Source organism: Elgaria multicarinata, chromosome 8 (assembly GCF_023053635.1).
Source record: "Elgaria multicarinata webbii isolate HBS135686 ecotype San Diego chromosome 8, rElgMul1.1.pri, whole genome shotgun sequence".
NCBI lineage: Eukaryota > Metazoa > Chordata > Lepidosauria > Squamata > Anguidae > Elgaria > Elgaria multicarinata.
The window spans coordinates 41,876,849-41,892,474 of NC_086178.1; positions in this window are offsets into that span (position 1 = coordinate 41,876,849).

Sequence of the window (15,626 nt, forward strand, 5' to 3'; positions counted from 1 at the left end):
CCATTGTCAGGCGGCGGGAATGGGGAGCAAATGTCGAGGGACCGGGGAAACCACGAAAACCTTTTTTTAAAAAAATGGCAACTCTGTGCAATAAGCTCTAGTGGCATTACATATCTTAATTGCCCTTAGTTTTGTTCCCCAACTATTACATCGCCATGGGGAGTCTTGTTGAGCCCACCCCCTGCTTTGCATTCCTGCACCTACTCTGTGCTGGTACGCCCACTTTCTAAACCTGAACCGAAGACACCACGCACAGGTGATGAAACTACTGTGGTGACATCAGAGCAATGGGAAAAGCTGTGGTAAATCAACACTTGTCGACTGGGGAATGCTGGGAGTTGTAGGGCTTTTTTTCTTTCTAAGCATGCATAGAATTGTGCCCTAAATCATGGGAGAAGCCAACCATTGTGCCCTAAATCACGAGAGAGGATAATGTCCTGCCATGGCTTTGGTGATGGACTTAATTGGGTCTTAGGCCTTAGCTAGACCCCGAGTTATCCCAGGGTCGTCCCTGCCTGCTCCAGGGATCCCCTGTGTGTCATTTACATGAACAGGGATGACCCCGGGACAATCCTGGGATAAATCTTAGGTCTAGCTAAGGCCTGAGTCTGCACTTACCTTATATATACTTTTCTAGGGTCTGGCTCTTGAAATTTGGAGAGAAGTGCATGATCTCTGTGTTCTTGCTAACTGCTCTTTGCTGCTGCACCTTATCCACTTAGTAAAAATGAATTCCTGTTCAACTTCCCCTTGGTCCATTTTAGGTTGTTTGTATGCAGCAGTATAATTTTAAAACTTGACTGGCAGTACATGTCATCTAAAGAGACATAGCTAATAGTGCAATAAAAATAAAACAACATAAACCTCCCTAGGTGGCATAAGAAGTAGAAATCGAATTATTACAATAACTTCAGCATACATTTCCCCAAATCGGTTGGGTACATCAACAATTATTGTGGTTAGTATGCAGCTGTTTGGCCACCATGCACTTTGCCTTAGATTTCTATGGTCACATTGCCCTTTTCATATTCTTTATGCCCCTGTTTTGCATTTCCATTATAAAAGGTGCAGATGTTCGTAATTAGAAATTGCATACAGTAGCTAACATTTATAGAAACTATAAATCTCTCCACTACTGGGTCACATGCTCAGTTGCACAGTATAAACCACTGATTGCAGCCTTTACAGTTCTCTTCCAAATTAAAAACAAAACAAATCTGTATATTTTTGTATGCATGCCTAATCAGTTTAGTTGCACATGTGTCAATAGTTGGTGCCAATAGATTTGAAACTGACATTCCTGCTAATCCTCTTTAGATGGTAACTTACAAGGCCATAACATAAGTGATACCTGTGCTTTGCAAAGGAGATGGAGCTACTTGGCTCTGCTGTACTTGTCATGAAACAACAACACACACCTTAATACTGGGGTAAAGGAAACATAGGGCATAACTGGCATTGGGAAACATGCAAACTTTTTGGCCAGTTATCCCAGCTGCAGTGTTACTTGGGCCAATGTGGGAAGAAGTGACTTTACACCCAACCTTGGCACCCCAGGTATGACTTACTGACTTTTGTGTCTGAAGATTCAGTGACAGACTTTTCACATCTGTATTATAAAGTGTCAAATGATATATTGTAATACTCTTTTGTAAACAGGACTGTCACCCAATTAAAGAAACCCTAGGCTTGTATCCAGTTGTGTTGTTCCTCCAGTGGAAGGGAAGCACTAGTGGAATGGATTTCTCCTTTCCCCATTGCAAGTCTCTGCTCCTCCCCTCTCAAATGCTCTGGAGTGTTGGGGTCCCCCTGGAATAGATTTGTGACATGTGTGTGGGGCTTCAGGATGAAGGAGAGGACAGGAAAGTCCCATTATATGTGAAGTTCATTATGTGAGTGGAATTTCCAATCCATAGTTGATTACCTGCATGATCTTTAGGGATTAACTGTAGGTACCATTAATGATGTGATTAAAATTACAGTTTTTTAATATAGATTAATTACCAGGCACAGGTGCAGGACACTGTGGAAACTGAGATTCCCAAGCTCAAGATGTTGGAGACCCTGAGCCTGGATCAACAACTGGCCCCATAACCTACCTCAAGCAATGGGCCAAAATCTCCATCTCCAAGAACTCCACAATCTGGTGCCTGTCATGATCTCTTGGAGAGAGAGGTGTTAGGTTCATGGCCAGAGGCTTCCTTCTTTCAAACTTTCCACTTCATAGGAAGGGGTGGAGTCAGAGAAGGGGCTTCTGGAGGACTGAACCATAAAAGGCTTTGGTCTGGCCACAGACCTTATCAGAGCAAAGAGTTTTCCCAAGTGCTGCAACATCTGCCCTGCCTTGCTGCCCTGAAAGCTCAACTGCAGGTAAAGATGAGGTTATCCTTTGACACTATTTGGAGATGCCTGATTATTGCCTTTAGGCATATATGAGAATTTTGTTTCAATTCTCAAATCATACCCCATTTCCAGCTCTGAATGCGAAAGTGAGCAGGGATGCAATGCTCTGAAATTTTTCACATTTTCCTGAACTTGTGTTTGCATTTGAAAGTGTGCACTTGTGGAGATGTGCAAATGTGCCTTCTTGGAATTAGGCATTTGTGCAAACCTCTTGAAGGAAGAACTCAGAGAAACTCAGTACCTCACTAGCTGCCACTGAATGACTAGCAGATTACGAATAAACTCTGTTCCATCTTAGACTAGATGTCTATTCACAAGAACAGAATATTTTTGGTGGGTAGAGGGGTATGAGAGAGAATTAAAAGGCAATAATAATCCTCCTGCAGTGAATCTATTTTTTAAATTTGAAAATCACACATGCTTCAATGGAAATGTATGATAATTGGATTAGCAAGTTAATATTATCCATTTTTTCTTTGTACCCCCTTTCTGGTTTACCCCCCCCCCACACACACATCCCCCTTCTAAATTATATGTTTAAAGATTGTATTCATAATCCACTCTGAGTAACTTTTAATTAGTTCAGCTAAAAAAAAAAGTTGTGCTCAGCTCATATTATTAGTTGCATTTAAAATATGCAAAAAGTACTGAACTATTAGAATTTACAATCAGCCTATAGCTCTTATCAGAGATGAAAAAGAAGCCATACTAATTGGACAAATGATTTGCCATGAGTAATTTACCTTAAGCTAGCAATCTGTAGTTTTATTGTCCTTGTGTTCTTCTGCCTGGTGGCCGCAGCCTTTCTTTAAAAGATATTTATTGTTCAACTATAACCGCTGGGCTGTTTTCTCTGTGCATTGCAACTCGTATATGCAGTAAAGGCCAGCAGTAGAGGAAATAACAGTGCAGTTAACCTCTTTAACACTGATAATAAATTAGCACTAATAAGTTAGGTGCTGAGGTAGTGATCGCCCTGACATAATGAAATGAACAATCTTAAACAAGTGGAAGCTGCCGGTGCTACTGTGCCTCACAGTGAGGGACTTGGACAGGCATTAGATTTTCTAAGTAATTTATGAGTCAGGCTTTCAAAGAGAGTCTGGCTCCTATTTAGATGCCTAAAAGTGACATCTTTGGCTAAATTTCTCAGAAAGCTCTTCAGGAACTCTGGGCTGAATATTTGAAATTAAGAACCTGTGTGGCTGAGAATTACAAACCAGATCCTGGAGTGAATATCAGAATGGGAATTTCTGTTTAATTGGAATAACTGAGCAACAGAAAAGACTGCTTTTGATGGATGAGGATGATTATAGCTTTTATAACGTAACGTAGAATTCTTATCAGTCGATTGATTTAACAAGTAAGTTGATAGGTTTATATCTCATTCTTATATCACATTTGTCTAATCTGCAGCAGGGTTAGGCAACCCGGTTCTCTCCAGATATTTTGGACTACAACTCACATCAGCTCTGGCAACATGGCCAATGGTCAGGGATTATAAGAGTTGTGGCCCAAAACATCTGGAGGACACCAGTTTGTCTACCTATGATCTACAGTATCTCCTAAACAACGCTGTTAATTCTATACTTACAAACTGTTTTCTTGGATAAAGCAGGCCTCACTGAGGGCAAGGCTTGCCCCCTCACCTTGAAAGTCTTTTTAGGGATGAGGGTCATCCCCACTTCTTGGTGCTTGTTCATATAGAGTATTTGCCAATTGATGTTCAGTAGGAGTTCACAATTTATAGGTGATTTGACATTTGATGGCTGACACACCATCATTTTTGGTAACTGATAGCTGCCCTACTCTAAAATGTCACCATACCAATTAAAAGTAATCTTGGTCACCAGAGGTAGCGGAAACAGAAAGTTCTAGCAACAATTCTAAAAGAAACAAAGGCTTGAGCTTTGCCAAAACTTCATCTTCATAGGGAAGGGGATCAACAAGAACCCACTCCACATGTTCAGATTGGCCAGAGTTGTAGAATTACCCAGAAGCCATTCTCTGTAGGCTTCAAAGATTGTGATGGTTTCAAAAGCCAAAAGTCTATTTCTTGGTACAGTCATTGGCACATCCCTCCATAAGAACATAAGAAGAGCCATGCTGGGTCAGGCCAAGAGTCTATCTAGTCTAGTAATCTGTTCAAACAACAGCCACCCAAGTGCCTGGGGAAAACCCACTAGTAAGACCAAATGCAATAACAGCCACCTAATCATGAACCCCGGGAACTGGTGTATATAGGCATACCGCCTCTGATACTGGAGTTAGCTTATAGACATCATGATTAGAAGCCATTGATAACCTTATATTCCATGAACTTAAAGCCATCCAAATTGGCAGCCATTAGTACACGTTATGGTAGCGAATTCCATAGTTTAAGTATGTACTCTGTGGAGAAGTACTTCCTTCTATCCATCCTGAATCTATGCAACTAAAATTATTTCAAGGACACAATAATAATAATAATAATAATAATAATAATAATAATAATAATAATAATTTATTTCTTACTTGCCTCTGCACTTGGATTGAGGTGGGGAACAACAGTGAATATAAAGATGGAACCCTCTGAAGGTGGTACACAAGATAAAAAAAACAGACACAAAGTGACTACAATAAAAAAAATCCAAAAAAGCATGTTCAATAAAATCCATAAAAACAAGAGATTAGCAAATGTACCAATAAAAACCAATGCCCCCAATTTAAGGAAAATTATTGAAAACAGGTAGGCCTTCAGAGCTTTCTTGAAGACCTAGAAAGATGAGGTCTGATGAACCCCTGATGGAAGTTGATTCCAGAGGTCTGGGGTCACCACTTAGAAGGCCCTTTCTATTGTACTCACCAGCCTTACTACTCTTGGTGGCAGGCATGTGAGAAGGGTTTCTGTTGTTGACCCGAGTATGGACAGGCTATTACAGAAGAAGGTGGTCCTTCACATAGCTTGGGCCCAAACCATTTAGGTCTTTAAAGGTTAAACCCAGCACTTTAAATTGGGTTCAGAAACACACTGGCAACCAGTGCAGCTGGTACAGCATGGTGTCACATGAGCTGAATCTCCCACCAATCAGCTTCATAGAAAGATCATGGATTCTAATAACAAGAAAGGGCGAAAAACCTCTCCCTGTCCATTTTCTCCACACCACATATAATTATGTACTCCTCTATCCTGTTTCCCCTTAGTTGCTTTTTCCCTAAGCTAGTCCCAGAGATTGCAACCTTTCCTCATAGGGGAGTTGCTCTAGTCCCATGATCACTTTCTGGTTTCCTTTTTCTGCACCTTCCCACCTAGTCAAAAACTCCCTTCCCCTCTGGAAGAATGCTTTGCCCTGAGATGCTAGCCCGCTTCAATTGTTAATCACATGAAGGGGCCTCCATGCTATGACCGGAGGTGCGGCTGTCCAAATGATGCATGGACACCTTCAGGGAAGAAGCCTACTGGGAGCATCTGCGAGGTTGCCATTCATGTGGAAGCTTACACCAAGCCGCTGCTCACCTGTAAGCTTTCTCCTTGAAAATATCCATGGCAACATGTGAACATCTGGGAGGTGGACCAATGACATGCCCAAAGCAAAGGGCTGCAGACCATCCATGCTGACAGTCATTTTCTATAGGCAAGGATTTATTTTTATGTTGGGAAGCATCCAAATATGGAATAGTCCAGGAACAGTTGTGTTGCAGGAGAGTTAATTCTGGATGCATAGTTTAACTCTAAACTGTGTGTGTGGATAACCTTTTCTCGCTGTACATTTCTATGGCTCTCTGATTCTGCTGTGACAGGAATTGGACTCCTGGGGCTCAAGTAGCTCTCATTTCACTGACAAGATATCATGACAACTCAATGGTGAATACACACTGTGTGACCAGAAGGCTTGCTGCCTCGTAAAATGTTCCCTTAAACAGCATGTTGTAAAGGAAAGGCCAGCATCCTCCTTTGCATAAAGAGACAAACTGAAGTAGCAACTTCCCTCAGTTCTCCCATCATTGAACTGCAACTTGGCAGAGCTTCAATTTTCATCATGCTTTAATTTAAGTGAACATCAACAAAACAAATTCGACAATAATTAATATTTTCATATGTTAAGCTGTTCCTAGTTATTATTAGATTATCATAACCCATAAATGCCACGCAAGGATATGGTTTGTGATTCGTGACCAAGTCTCATTGATTGTGCTAATTTATTATGCTTTCAGAGACAGAAATGTAAATTTGTAAGCTAGGGGGCTCATTTTGACAAACTATTTCTTTTCTTTTTGTATTTCACTATCCCCTGATGTTATTGTGCTCCTTCTGCCATGCTGCTGGAGACAGAATAATAATACTGAGCAGCAAGGTACATCCCATTGTCTTGCATCTGCTTAATGTTGCTGGTAAATTGAGATGGTACAGGAGCAGAATCTTCTAGCAGGTTTCTTCTGAAGTCCCCTCTTTTGTGGTTTGTAGAACTTTTCAGGTTTCCTCATCGCTTGTTTGCAAAAAAAAGAAAACCCCATCTGGTTCAGCTTTTGAGAAATATTTGTAGCCCTTGCACATCAGGTCTTAATTACTGCCCCTGAAACATTAATGGACGCCATACTGTACTAATAGATTTTATCTCCACTGCCTTATATCTATGAAGTGTAACTGACAAATGGGAGCCTTGTTTAGCAGGGACTTTAATAACAGCAGCTATTTACTGAAGAGCTATGTGCTGAGTGAGTTCAAATGATGGGCAACCCTCACAAGGATTGGGATTTGGTTTCGAACTTGCAAACAGACATAGCAATTGGGGGAATGTTTCAGGCCAGCGCTTAGAATACAGTCCACTGAATGGTAAAACTGCCTTTGTTGTCACTGGCAGAACTTTTATGTGTAACTGAAATATGAAGGCTGCTTTAGTGACGTTTGAGGCATGATCACTCCCATGACAGAAATTGGAACGCTGGAAGGAGTTATAACCATGTGATCAAAAACAGACATTATACATATATCAAAATGAGCACCATTTTCTTTAAGAGACTATTAACCATAGATAACCCCTTTTCCTCACATCCTTGCTGGTCTTCTTTGTAATGCTTCTTGGGAAACGTCAGCAGGAAGGTCATAAAGAGTTGGCTGACATTACACCCTGATGCAGCCATTCCAGGTTGCACGTGGGGACTTCATATTAGCAGGATGGCCTTGTTCTGTTCTGTGAGTTCGAGAACTTTCTGCAAGGGGCAGTCCTTAGATGCTTAGGGCTCCATAGACTGGAATTTCACAGATCTTTGGAACATTGGCATAATCTTTAAGAAGATACGCAATGAAAAAAGTAACATCATCAGAGCGGCAATATAACAGAAACAGTGACAAAAAGTTGTGGAAAGGAAGTAGATGGGGGAAGGCACATTGTGTTAGTAGTGTGGTCCATGTTGTCCTTGGATCCAGTAAAATGGGATTCCCTACTGACACTTGGTTAGGTTGTTCTAATCAAGATTTGCTTGTAGGTTCATGACATGTAGAGGTGAAAGGATAGCCCCCAAAATTCTTGTATGAGAAAACAAGCACATTTTTGAGGAGAAATGGCAACTGCTGCTGATGTGCTTTTCTTCTTCTGAACTTTAAGAACTCTGCTTTTGAACTTAGATTTCAATAATAATAATAATAATAATAATAATAATAATAATAATAATAACAACCATGTTTCTCTCTCTCTCTCTCTCTCTCTCTTTGGCAATAATTTGCATTCAAAGAAATAGTCTTTTGCCCCTATCTTTTGATTGGAGGTTAATGCTTTCCAGAGGCTTTATGATAGATTGAACTGCAGTGGTGTTTGCTAAACTTTGACTCTCTCGCATGAGGACTATTCCAGCAGCTTTGAGCCTGCCCCCCCCCCCAAATCCTCCTCCAGTCTTTTTTTGAGCCAGGGAACTCAAATAACATCTCATTCATTAGATAAACTAGCTGATCGGAAAATAGGCATGCCAAATACCCCAGATTACTCTGATTCAGAGTACAGTAACCAGCCTCCCCAGAGAAGCACAAATAACTCAACCCCTGAACCTCAAAGAAAATCTGAATTTTGTGGGGCAGCCTGACAGCTTGCAAATGAATGCACCCTAGTGTTAGCAATGAACTGTAGGTTAGGCAAAACAGTATTTTCTTAGCATAAAATGGCAGACTTGCTGCATTATAAAAATCTTAGAAGATCGCTGGCTTTTTAACCTCACCTAACAAATGCCAAAATGCGCAATTCATCGCCTATTTGATATAGGATCTTGGCCAGCCTTCTCCAGCCCAGCATCCTCTAAACATGTTAAACTACAATGCCCATCATCCCCAGCCAGCACAGCCGGTGTATCATAGCCATACGCATCTAGAGGAAGCCAGTGTGGGGAAGGCTGAGCTAGGCAAATCCAAAATGGGACACAACTCTGATGATTGGGTGGAACTCCAGTAAAAAGTTTGCCATTCTCATTCCTGCTTGCTCCTCTGAATCATCTTCCTTAATGCAAGTGACAACAACATTTTCCCCTGCTACCAAAGGTATACCAACACCTTCACCCTTATGTGTAAGTGCAAAATCAATATGTCACCATTACACAGTCAGGGTAGGAATGGTCAGGCCATATGCCAGCAGGGGCTCCACTGACAAGAGTCCCCTGGACTTGCTGCTCCTGCTCTATCACCTGCCTCTTGCTCTGGCTCAGCAACAGTGTTGGTGAGAAGAAGGCGCAGTAGATGCCATTGCCTGCTTGCTCACTGGCTCTCTGCCTATCAAGCAAGCAAGGGGTAGCCAGGATGAGGAGCAATTGCAGCTGGGGCAATGGTGGGGGCAGATAGACGTGGAAAGTCCTCCAAATGAAAGGTTAGGCAGGCAGCCTCTCTGCAGAGCCACACTGGCCCCTTTGTGCGGGTGACACAGCTCTCCAGAGAAGCTGCCTACTTGATTTCTCACTTTGGGAGAGTCTGCAAAGTGAGAGATTGGGCAGGTAGGTGGGTAACCTCTTCAGAGAGCTCGCTCATCTGATCTCTCACTCTGAGCCCTCTCCCAAAGTGAGAAATCAAGCAATCCTCTCTAGAGAGCCCACTTGCCTAATCTCTTGCTTTGGGCTCAGAGTAGGAGATGGCTGGGGGCTGTTCTTCCAAGGAGCCCTGCTTTCTTGCCACTCTCCTGCTGAGACATTTGGCACAATGGGGGGCACAGGAGTGGTTTAGTGGGGGTGACTGCCTGTAGTACCCCTCCCAATCTTGAGATTTCCCCTGCGTCATAGGAGGACTGGCTCTGTGAATTACTGATATGAGAATCTTGACATGCTCATGAGTTTAAAGGCTATCTATGACATCATCTGAATGTGATTTTGATCACCCATTTATCCACTCTTTGTAACAAAGAAACATCATTCTTCCCAAACACTTATTATAATAAAAAGAAAGAAACAGAGAGATTATGAGCTCCATCACACCAGCGGTTTAACGCACTCTTGCCACACCTGGTATCTGGTTTTGCAGCATGGGACTCACATGACATCGTCCCTGTCCTGCACCCATTTCAACTCTTTCCCTCTGTTTAGCATATTATTTTGGTGCAGGGTAAGTCTGGATTATTTCCCCCAAGTGACTTTAATCCGCCCTTAAGCCTCCATGTAATGCTGCCCCTCACTTTTTTCTTTGTTCAGGTGTGTGTGTGCTTTGAATGGAGTCTTGCTGATGAAAGGGGAGGGGAGGGCGGTTCTCCTCCTTCAGCACTCTTATGTTGAACTTGCAAATGAATGGACTTTTTACTGCTCCAACCCCACCCTCCTTGCCTACAGCACCCTCATTTTTAAAGATAAAGAGTTGAAACTTGGGAATCTGAGAGCTCTTAAGTAGAGTTTTCGGCATGCCAAGTTTGAATCAGATTAGTTCATTCCTTGATTTTTTAGGATTTTTAAAATCCCCCCTTAAACCATTTCCCTGAAACTCCACCAATGCAAAAGTCCACCTGTTTGCATTTGTGAAGGATCGATTTTCTTTCACTTTGATCATGTGAAGCTGTGCATCTCCAGTACATAAAATAGAGATCTGCTGGTTCCCTTACTAAAGAGTAAATCCCATTGATTTCAATTGCATTTACATGCAAGTCGTACTAAAATCTGATGCATGCTTATCTTTGAGTAAACCCCATTAAACAGAGGCCTTTGCTAGACCAGCCTATATCCCGGACTGATACCCGGGATTGCCCCTGTGTGTCCAGATGACACACAGGGGATCCCGAGCTCAGGCAGGGATCAAACCTGCCTGGCCCCAGGATATAGCCTACCCCTTTGGCCCACTTTTCCCTGCTGTCTGAGCCCGAGACCATGAGTGTGTGGCCCATTTTTGCAGCATTTATTTATTTATTTATTTATTTATTACATTTTTATACCGCCCAATAGCCAAAGCTCTCTGGGCGGTTCACAAAAATTAAAACCATAATAAACAACCAACAGGTTAAAAGCACAAATACAAAATACAGTATAAAAAGCACAACCAGGATAAAACCACGCAGCAAAATTGATATAAGATTAAAATACAGAGTTAAAACAGTAAAATTTAAATTTAAGTTAAAATTAAGTGTTAAAATACTGAGAGAATAAAAAGGTCTTCAGCTGGCGACGAAAGCAGTACAGTGTAGGCACCAGGCGGACCTCTCTGGGGAGCTCATTTCACAACCGGGGTGCCACAGCGGAGAAAGCCCTCCTCCTAGTTTCCAGGCTCCGCGCGATTACTCGCGCAGAGCTGGGAACTGCGCATGGGGCGCAGCACTACCCATCGGGGGCAGGGTGGGGGGCAGTGGGGAAACCCATTTTTTTTAAAAAAAACTTTACCTTGGCACATGAGCATTCATGCGCTTCATTCCTTTTAAAAAACTGGCGGACACGATGGGTCGCTCCTTGAGCTCATCGCGCCTGACGTGTAGACTAGGATGACATCCCATGATACTTGCATCGCGGGCTCTCCCCTCCTCCATCGCGGACTTTCTGGTAGGTCTAGCAAAGGCCAGAGTGAGACTTACTTCTGAGTAAACTCATATAGAACTGACTTTTAATAGTGTGGTCACTCAGTAGCTTTTTTAAAAAGTCTAAAACAGCAAACTGCAAACCCTATGGTTACTTCTGAGGCCTTCTGTTTACTCAGAAGTAAGTAGGAATCAGGAAAAAGGATGAAATGGTTGGTGCTCAGCCTTCCTTTTTGATAATTAGATATGCAGGATTTCACATTGCGTTTGGAAGATGTCAAGGAAGTGCTGATGAAGCAATAAAATAAATCAGCAACCCATAGGTCAGGAGTGGGCAACATGCAGCTATAGACTGCATAGGACCCTCCCACCCCCTGGTGTGGGTCTGCTCCCCACACCATCACTGCACTGGCAAAATTCTTGGCCATAAAGTAACTGGTGATTTGCTACTAAAAAGTAGTGTCAAATCACTACAGAACTTTACAGTGGCCAAATTTAGCCTGTTTTGAAGCTAAATTTGGCCACTCTGTTCTGTAGCATTTTGCTGCTTTATCGTTATTTCTAGAGCCAACAAACTGGGCATATCATACTTTGCCCCAGCCTTTTCAGAAATGTAATTCCTGGGTTCATATGGTACACGAAAAGGCTTTAAGAATGTGTCCAAGCAAAACTTTTCAAAACACCAGTTTTATTCACTATGAAGTAACCAAGGCTGCAATTCTATACACACTTAGTAAGTCCCATTAAATTTAGGGGGATTTGAACATGCATACAGTTAGGGTATAAGTGTATTCATGCTTTACAAGCCATGCACACCCTGGCCCACCCAAGCTATTGTGGAAAAGATGCTTGTGTGCTAGCTGAAGGGGCACCATGGCAAGACCAGTGTGTATTGTGTCATCTAAGCTATTCAAGGTAAAACAGTGAGTTTTCCTGTACCACACCATCTCTATGTTTTCAGATAATTTCTCTACAAATTCTAATTTGGCATGAGGAATTCCCAGAGAGCAATTGATGCAGGTGACTGGATATACTATGGTAAACATGGAAAAAGTAAATTCTTTGCATTAACATTTTATCTTTATCTGTCTGCCACTCCTTGAACTGTTTCCCCCTTCCTAAACCAATTGCTATAGCTATGGAGTTTGGTTCTTCTGACTAAAGCTCTATGGGGCTAGGATTATGATTTAGAGAGACTGAATAAGCATTTGTTATCCAGATTCCTAAAGCCACCAAACAGTTTTCTTTCTCTAATTAAAAAACTCAAGCCAAAAGTTTCAAGCCTTTTCAGTCACACCCCAGGAATTCTCTTTTAAAAGGTTCACTGAAGAGGAATTTATGCTAGAATTTCCCTTCACTCCACTTTAATTACTTTGATCTCCCTTAATATCTATTAACATTTTTGTAAATGTTTCTCTTTTGAACCTGATAGACCATTTTCAAGTTAACACTTGAAAAAGAACTTCAGCAAAAATCAATATACTTTAAAAGATTCTGAAGAATTATACTTGCATTTATTATCATCTGTTTCAATGATTTCAATAGACAGAAATGCTGATCGAAAGATGGATGTCTCTCATGTAAAGAATATGCAGTGAAACATAAAGGTGCATTTTACATCAACTGATGCCATTAAATAGAATTTGACTTAAAAGAAGAACATTAACATGGTGGGATAGTGATATATTGAAGGCTAGAAACAGGAAGAGCCAGATTATATATTTTATTGAATAAACCTGTTACTGAAACTAGCATGATAAGACTTTTTTCAAATCAGGAATAGTCGGTTCCAAACTAAATGCAAGATACTAAAATATTTCAATAAGCAATTTTCATTCTTTATGACCAAGCAATCGAAATGAAAGCGAAGTTGATATCTTCCACAGAATTAGTTAATTTAATCTTCTGTAAATAGGCAGAAAAGGTCCAGGTAGAAAAAAATATCAAAGGGCAGATATTTGCAAAAAACTATTGTACACAAATTGTTATTGTATAGAGCCTTCTATACAACACCATTACAAAGAAAAAGAACACAAGTAACCATCATATGGCGCACAATCCAGCCAAAACACGTACTTGGTGTTTTTCCTTTTTCTTTTCTGCTGAAATAAATGGGAGTTGAAATTGCTTACTTTTGTCTGAACTGTGCCAGTATTTATTGATAACGGTGGAGCCCTGTGCAATTCCATTCCTTAATCAGAGGCACAGTCTAAAAAAAGGCAATGTATGTCAAAGTACATATAGTTATATTTATTTATTCAAATATTTATCATATTCATTGTCTTTAAAATCAAGGAATCATATAGAAATACTACTAGAAGAGCTAAAATAAGAACCTGAGAATAACACAGTAACATTTTAAAATGGTGAAGTTTTGATTTGTTGCTTGGGAAGAGTAGCAATAGCTCAGATCTATGAATAGAGTAATACAGAAAATTCAAATCAATTATTTGTTTTTGTTTTTTTTAAGTGCAGAGACTTTCAGACAGAATAATGCAAAAGTACCTTAAGAGATGAATGAGAATATTGATTATCCACCACCACCACCCTGCCAACTAAAGCTTGTTAAGGCAGAGAATGAAGTAACAGGGTTGGCCTAATAATTTGTACCATAATCCACAACTCTGCAGAGCTGCTGGATATTGCATGTATTGATGTCTGTCCCCATTCATTGAAGTAAATAGGTCCCAACTGAAGTAAATGGTTTTCAGAAGATGGTGCTGGGGAATATGCAGGTTTTGATGTATGGGGTGCCCTGTGCCTTTTAACATCTACATGGAACTGCTGGGAGAGACCATCCAAGGATGGAGAATGGTCTTTCATCAGTATGCTGATGATACTCAGCTCTATGTCTGTGGGGGTGGTGGATGGAAGTTCTGTATTGATGTTTGGAATCAGTGATGCACACAATGAGGGTAAAAGATTGAAATTATATCAGGACAAAAGAGTGACCCTAGTGTTTAGGACACCTACCAGGGCATGGATAGGATATTGGTGCATTGCCCTTAAATGATCAGGTTCGAAGCTTGGGAATTCTTCTGGACCCAGCATTGTGTATCAAATGCTCAGGCCATGATTGAAGCTTGGAATCCTTCTGTCCAGTTTCAGTTGATGTACCGGGTACAGTCAGACCTGGCCAGGAGCTGCCATGCAGTAGTCACATCTTGATTGGATTGTTGTCACAGACTAGGGTGACCATAGGGCTCCTGTATCTTTAACAGTTGCATAGAAAGGGAATTTTAGCAGATGTCATTTTTATATATGGAGAACCTGGTGAAATTCCCTGCCTTCATCACAACAGTTAAAGCTGCAGGAGCTATATTAGAGTGACCAGAATTAAAAGAGGGCAGGGCACCTGCAGCTTTAACTGTTGCGATGAAGGCAGGGAATTTCACCAGGTTCCCCATATATACAAATTACACCTGCTGAAATTTCCTTTTCAATACAACTGTTAAAGATACAGGAGCCCTGTCCTCCTTTTCATATGGTCACCCTATCACAGACTCAATGTGGATTACCCCTTAACACCACTCAGAATCTTCAACTAGATAAGAAATTTAACTGCCGCAAAGTGCTGGGATCTCATGAGCCTTTTATTGTATCAGCTATACTGGCTGCCAGTTAGTTTCTGAGTGCAATTCAAGGCTCTGGCTATTACATGTAAATCACAAAATGGGTTAGAATTGGTTTACTTAAAGGGCTGTTTCCTCCCATGTGACCCCCTCCTGTCTTTTAAGATCAGCTACTTCATCCTTCTGGCATGTGCTGTTGCCTTCAGAGGCATGGCTGATGGCAATGCACATGAGGCCTTCTCAGTGACAGGCCCTGTAGCTGGAGCTTAAGTCATCTGCATCTCTAGCTCTGTTGTTACCAGCAAGTGAAGACATTTCTCTTTAAACAAGCATTTGACTCTGCTATTGCTAAATTTTATCAGTTGACTGTTTTGTCAACTGGACAGGTGGTTGAAACATGTTTTCGACACTCACGAGGGAACACTAACAGTGATTCCACTACACCCAAAGGGAGCAGTCTAGCTTAAGGGGCAGACAGCAGGCCACAAGGTAAACAGCTCTCTTTTCCAACACTTTGCTGCCACCTCCCACTATCTGCTGCTTGAGGCAACCACCTCATTCTGCCTAATGGTAGGGCCAGCCCTGCTAGGGGGGAAAGTTGCTATCCAGTCTTTCCGGGGAAAGTTGCTATTGACTCTACAGTAACATCAGAGGACAAGGAACTCTTCAGAGGCCATGCATATTTTGATGCCCTAGCAGATCTATGAAAGGG